Here is a 6,937-nt window from a genome sequence, read left to right on the forward strand (position 1 = left end):
CTTAAACTCAGCTATAACACAGATTTTCTTCCCTGGGTTTACCTGGCTATAGCATTACCTTCCCAAGAATACATCAACAGAAACCCCATAGTGGCAATCTTGATGGACTGTGCATCCCTTTGCACATCTACTCAGTCCCCTTGAGCTCAGTGGGGCTTACATGCAGGTAAGGTACAGAATCTGACCCCACGCAACTGTCCTGGGAAAACTGGTTTTTTTCACGCGAGAACATTTTGGGCGCCGTGATCTCACACCACAATCTCGCCCCCCACAAAGCCCCCAAAAGAGGTGACTGGCAATTAAAATTGATGGAATACGCAGAGATGGCGAAACTTACTCGAAGATTAAGAGGTCAAGATGAAAGACTTTTTGTAACAGAATGGGGGAAATTTATTGAATATATGAAAACAAATTGTAAACAATTAAAAACACTCACAGGATTGATATAAACCAGTGAGGGCCAAACTTGGCCCTCCAGATTTTTCAGGACTACAACTCCCATCATCCCTAGCTAACAGGACCAGTGGTCAGGGATGGTGGGAATTGTAGTCCCAAAACAGCTGGAGGGCCAGGTTTGGCCATCACTGATATATATAAACACAAGCAGTAAGAAATCTAAAGGAATTATATGGATAAATTTGGATATGCAGTAAGAAAATGATAGAAAAATAAGAAACCACAGAAGGGGAGGGAGGAAAGCCACAGAAAACATTATTTGATTTGTGTAGATTTATATTCATTGTTGAATGCTGTAAAATGGAAAAATGGGGGGAAATTTTTTTTTAAGAACTTCCACTGGTGCAGTAGGGCTTCCCCCCTTTCCTGTGCCTGTGCGTGCGCCGCAAACAGCATACAGAGGGGGGGAGAGAGAGAATTTCTGCCCTCCCCTTTCCCCTCAGGTGGGCGGGGTTTGCGGCATCGCGCAAGGCTTACCTGGCACGGGTGCCACCCACCTGCTTGGGTTGGCCTCTGACAGAGCGATCTCCTTAGCTCTATCCTGAATTCCTCCCTTAGTCATAAATAACAAGTGCAAAAAAGTGAATGAAAACTTCCAATATCAGTGATTACACTTTATGGTATTTTGATTCACCATTTTTGAACCAGCGGCTTTAACCAGCTGTTGTCATTGTATCTAAGCTTATAGTACTGATGAAAACGATGTGATTTTCTAATACATATTAATCTCCATTGAAAAGAGGAATGTTGTTGTTCTTAAATAAAAACAAGGGGGTTGATGTGCAGGATTATTTACCATGTGATGGTAGAAAAACAGTGGAACAAATCAATTGGTGGAATTTTTCTTTTGCATGTTGCTTTCTTGTTTCATTTTTTTTATTTAAAAAAAACCCCACACCTTTAAAACAACCAGACAAATAAAGAAGCCTCACATAGGATTTCTAAATTAACCAGCGGCTCTAAGGTGCAGCATCTAAGCATATGGTGTCAGTTAGCTGAGTTGCGAACCACCCCCTAAAATATAAAGTGCCTCCTAATGAACCTGCTGACTCAGCAATCTGCCACCCTGTGGCAGGGCAAAATGAATGGGTTGCTCTGAAATCATTCATTCATTTGAGAGGAGGTGGGTTTTTCCCCTTTGTCAGCCTGCCTTTTGTACTGCTCACAACTCCTAAATGCTACTTTGTGCCAAAGTATTAGCCACCCTTTGGAGAAGGGCCTTAGAGCCCCTTTTCTATATCAGATGGAATTTACCTTCATGTAATTTATTTGTTCTGCAGGGGCTTTGATCTTCACTTCCCTTGCAAACTGCCATGTACTCACACTTTGAACTACAAACAAGGGTACCAATTTAAAGGGCCTTGCTGCAAACAGCCCCATAATGCTTAATCCTAACAAGAAGGTGTTAATTGGTCCCTTGGCTATTCAAGTGACAGTCCCAAAAGACTTTTGTATTTGTTTACAGCCTCTGGATTTCCTCCTGACCAACACTAAGGAGAATGTTAGAACCAACCCTTCTTTTGTGACACCTTAATTCTACACACACACACACACACACACACACACACACACACACACACATGTCCCTTTCTCAATTGTGTTATAATTTGGAACAGAGAAAGGGAATATGGGCTTAAAGGATTTAATTCAACAGGTATACAAATAAGGAAGTGAATAATCATAGGTACAAATTTGATGCTATCCATTCGGGCAGAACAGGTGAGCAATTCACATCTGTCAAATAAATGTTCAACAGCATTTAGTGCTGAGCTACCTTGAATGTGTGTCTGAAAAGTACGTTGTTATAATAGATGGATGGATGGACAGAGAAATAAGAGAAATAGATTATTTCACTGAGCCTTCACATGTGCCAATAGTTTTGAATTTTTCATATTTAAATCTCCCTTTCCCACATCAAAGCTCTCACCACCCCTTTATTAAAACATATAACAATATCATAATAGGGTTGCCCAAAAGTTATTGAGCTTTTATTAGGAAGACCCCAAAAATGATGAGCTGCTTTTTTCTTTTTTTTACAAAAATACCAAAATTGAATGTAGGTTTTAAAATCTGCATTGGGTGACATCCAGTCCTGGCCATCTATCTGCTCAATGGATTGTTGCTTGTAATCACAAGAGCTTGCTGTATCAGGAGAACGGTCCAGCATCCTGTTCTCACAGCAGCCAACCAAGTGACTGTGGGAAGCCTGCAAGCATGGCATGAACACAACAGCACTCTGCTCACCTGTGATTCCCAGCACCTGGTCTTCAGAGGGATGCTGCCTCCAGATAGTGGAGGTAGAACATACTGTAGTCATCATGGTTTAGCAGCCATTGATAGCCTTGCTCTCCCCTCAATGCCTGTGGATTTGTGGTTGAAGACAAGAGATGGCACATTCACTGCATTCAATATTCATATTTATTTTTAATAATAATTTATTATTTATACCACGCCCATCTGGCTGGGTTTCTCCAGCCACTCTGGGCAGCTTCCGGCAAAATATTAAAATACAATCATTCATCAAATATTAAAAGCTTCCCTAGACAGGGCTGCCTTCAGATGTCTTCTAAAAGTTGTTTATTTCTTTGACATCTGATGGGTGAGCACCACTACCGAGAAGGCCCTCTGCCTGATTCCTTTGTAATTTTGCTTCTCGCAGTGAGGGAACTGCCAGAAGGCCCTCGGCGTTGGACCTCAGTGTCCGGGTTGAACGATGGGGGTTGAGATGCTCCTTCAAGTATACTGGACCGAGGCCATTTAGGGCTTTAAAGGTCAGCACCAACACTTTGAATTGTGCCTGGAAACGTACTGGGAGCCAATGTAGGTCTTTCAGGACTGGTGTTATGTGGTCTCAGTGGCCGCTCCGAGTCACCAGTCTAGCTGCCACATTCTGGATTGGTTGTAGTGTCCAGCCCCATGTAGAGCGCATTGCAGTACTCTAAGCAGGAGATAACCAGAGCATGCACCACTCTGGCAAGACATCCGCGGGCAGGTAGATGGAGCTGGTAGACAGCTGCCCTGGACACAGAATTGACCTGCGCCTCCATGGACAGCTGTGAGTCCAAAATGACTCCCAGGCTGTGCACCTGGTCCTTCAGAGGCACAGTTACCCCATTCAGGACTAGGAAGTCCTCCGCACCTGCCCGCCCCCTGCCCCCCCAAAACAGTACTTCTGTCTTGTCAGGATTCAACCTCAATAATGATATTTTCATTGCCTCCCCTCTTCGTTATATATTGCGCTCCATTGTGTCACAATTTGAATGCTATGGAATTCAAGTTGCAACACAATAAAAGAAATAAAAAGCAATAAAAATACAATTAAATATCACACAGCATCCAGCACAGGGCATTACAATTGCTATGACAAGCGTGCACACACACACACACACACACCATTAAATAGTACACCAAAACTCTCAGCAATTTTCAAGTGGTGTGGGGAGGGAGTTTATCACATGAAGAAAGAAGATGCCCGAAGAGAGCATTTGTGTTTTTACATCCATCACTTTGCTTCACTTGCAGCAGCAGATGGAGGAATCTGAAGAAAGTGGGAAGAAGTGGTTGCTTATTTCACAATCCAGGAAGTCATAGCGATAGCATTATTGGTTCTAACATTTATACCTCTGAGTCTTGGCTCTGAAAGCTTTTCAGCAGTGTGACTTGGCCCCGTTTCAATATTATTTTGAGACGCTGCTTTTAAAAAAATACTTAAGCATCATTCTGAAACAGAAAAAAATATTGCAGTGTTTTTATGTCCTGCCCCCCCCTTTTTCCTCTTTTACACTTTGGAAGAAACAGATGTGATTCTTTGCTTTCCCCCCCCTAAAAAAAAAGGTTTCCATTCCTCACCCACCCACCCAACATTTCACATTTCTAAGCAGATTTACTGTTGAATTTGTTTATTTTAAAACGGGGGAGCAGTTTTGTCCCTCTATAACAGTTCCCTTCTGCCACTTCATACTGTCCATAAGTTTTAATTGTAAAAAAAGGGTCATACACACAAACACACACACTAGCTGGCCCTGCCACGCGTTGCTGTGACTAATCCCTGTGACTGCCCCTACCCTGTGCCAATCCATGACGTATCACATGCCCTGTTCCCCCCACCCCCGGCTCATCCCTGTGACTGGTCCCACCATGTCCTGACCTATCCCATCCCCTCCTCCCCCCAACCCCCACCCAGGCGAGTCAGTACCTCCATTTGGCCTAGTGTGTAAAGGCTTCAGCCTAGTATGTAAACGGGAGCTGAGGTGCTGTTGAGAGGGAAGGTTCTATAGGTGTAGTACCAGTGTAGCCGCCGCTAGAGGGTGCTGGTTTGCAGCCTGGTTCTTTTCCCAGAATGCATTTTCGTCTGAATGGTGTGTTTTGAAACACGGGGTTCGGGTTTTTTTACCAGGCACAGGTGTGACATCTGTCTCTTGAAAAGGGCACGGGCTTGCTCTCATATTCACATGCGGCATTGTGTAAAAATTTGAATGCAATCGGTCAAGCAGTTTTGGTGAAACGTGGATACTTACGGACATGGCCAGTTTACATTTTTAGATAGATAGATAGATAGACAGATAGATGATAGATAGATACTGTAGATAGATGATAGATAGATAGATAGATAGATAGATAGATAGATAGATAGATAGATAGATAGATATTATAAATGTTCATAAATTTATGAACATGTACATAAAAGCAAACACGTACATAAAAATATAAACCACATGTCTGGAGCAGCACAGTCCTGAAACCATTTTGACTCCCAAACTGACCAAATGTTTCTCTGCAAGGAGGGAGGGGGTGAGGGAACCTTCCCATTGTCTCAGGATTTAAGTGATTACCATCTCAAAGGAATGGCCAGACCACCAGGAAAGGCAATCAGATAAGGCATTATCAGATAACCTGGCAGACAGGAGAAACAACAACATTCAAATTTCTGTTGTAGACTGCCTTTTCTGTGATCTGGGGGGTGGTCTCCGGCTACACCCCTTCTGTGATGTACATATGGAGGGGTGGTTTTGAGCTCCAGGGCAGGGAATTTCAAAATGTCTATATAAGGGCAGGCACACCTTTGTTCTGGGTCCTCCTCCTCTCTCCTGTCTGTGAGGGGAGCACCCTGTTGCAACAGTTCAATAAAGGTCAGGCTTTGCTTCTCAATCTTCTCTGGTTGGCCTCTGTTATTTTCTCCTACCGATGGAGAACCTACAAAGGACTCTATAAGGGCTCTTGTATACCCCATAAGGGAATAAGGGCAGATTTTGATAATTACATGGGTATTTTATACCATCTCCAAAGGAGCACGCCCATGATCTGTGCATCTGCTTATTGCTCATTATGAACAGCTGCAGTCTGAAAAGGGAAATATGTAAAAATTCTGGACTTTCGAGTCCTCTGCTTATTCATGAAGAAGAAGAATTAAGGGAACACCAACATAAGATTTCTCACACAGCTCTTTCAAGTTAGCCAAGTCAATTTTGGGTGATCACCTAGAAAATTACCAGTAAACCTGCAAAGTTTGCATGCAACAAGTAGAGCAGGCAAGCTTCAAAACCATAGAAAAGGGATGGGACACACCCAGCCCCACCACAGCCCCCAGGCTGGATGCAACCCTCAGTGGAATGTCATCAAGCCCTCTGGGCCTCCTCTGGGCTATAAGCTGAAAGGTAAAGGGTCTTTAATGCTTTACAGTTGCAGCTACCGGTACTTCCTCTGCAAGGGTATCTAGTTGTAAGAACAAGATCTGCCAGCAAACCGGTAGACTTGTGTTCCTTGAAAGTATGCAAAAAGTCACCCACATGCTTTGCAATTACACGTGTGCAATTTGGGGAATGCAATTGCATTTTGAAGTTTGAGTCTTTACATACCTCTAAGGCAGGACTTGTAGCTCAGCTTTGCATTGGTTTTGTGTGCAATCTTGTTTTTTGCCTTTTACGCAGGACAGCTAAAGGGTACTGGAGAATTGGGAGGGGGGGCGTGGGAAAGTGAATCTGGAGTGCAGTTACTAAGAATTAAAGTTATGACTGTTTCTCTCTCTCTCTCTCTTTCTCTCTCTCTCTCTCTCTCTGTGTGTGTGTGTGTACACTGATTATGTGGCAGTCTCACCCAATTCTCTGCTGGAGTCTGGCTCTCAACAGCTTTCCACTGAGATAATATTGCCCTCAGTTTAAAAAGGGTTCCCCATTTGTGCCAAAAAAATAGGTTGGTGTTTCATTTTCATTTTTCCCTTGCTTAAAGGGAAACTCTGTACTAATATCACCAGATAATTTGAAATGTGATGGTGCTATCACATGCTCCAGGAAGCTTGGCTCCAGGGAGTTATGCTATTAATGAAGAATGAATGCCTGATTCTTGTGAAGCAGGATGTGGGATATACGAGATGCATTCTTGCATTGGGTCTGTTAGAAAAACCAAAACCATTATTCCTTCCAAATAAATTGTCATTTCTTCTGTAGGTCATATGTACTGAGGGGGATGTGTGTGTTTGTTTTAA

Source organism: Zootoca vivipara, chromosome 11 (assembly GCF_963506605.1).
Source record: "Zootoca vivipara chromosome 11, rZooViv1.1, whole genome shotgun sequence".
NCBI classification, from domain to species: domain Eukaryota; kingdom Metazoa; phylum Chordata; class Lepidosauria; order Squamata; family Lacertidae; genus Zootoca; species Zootoca vivipara.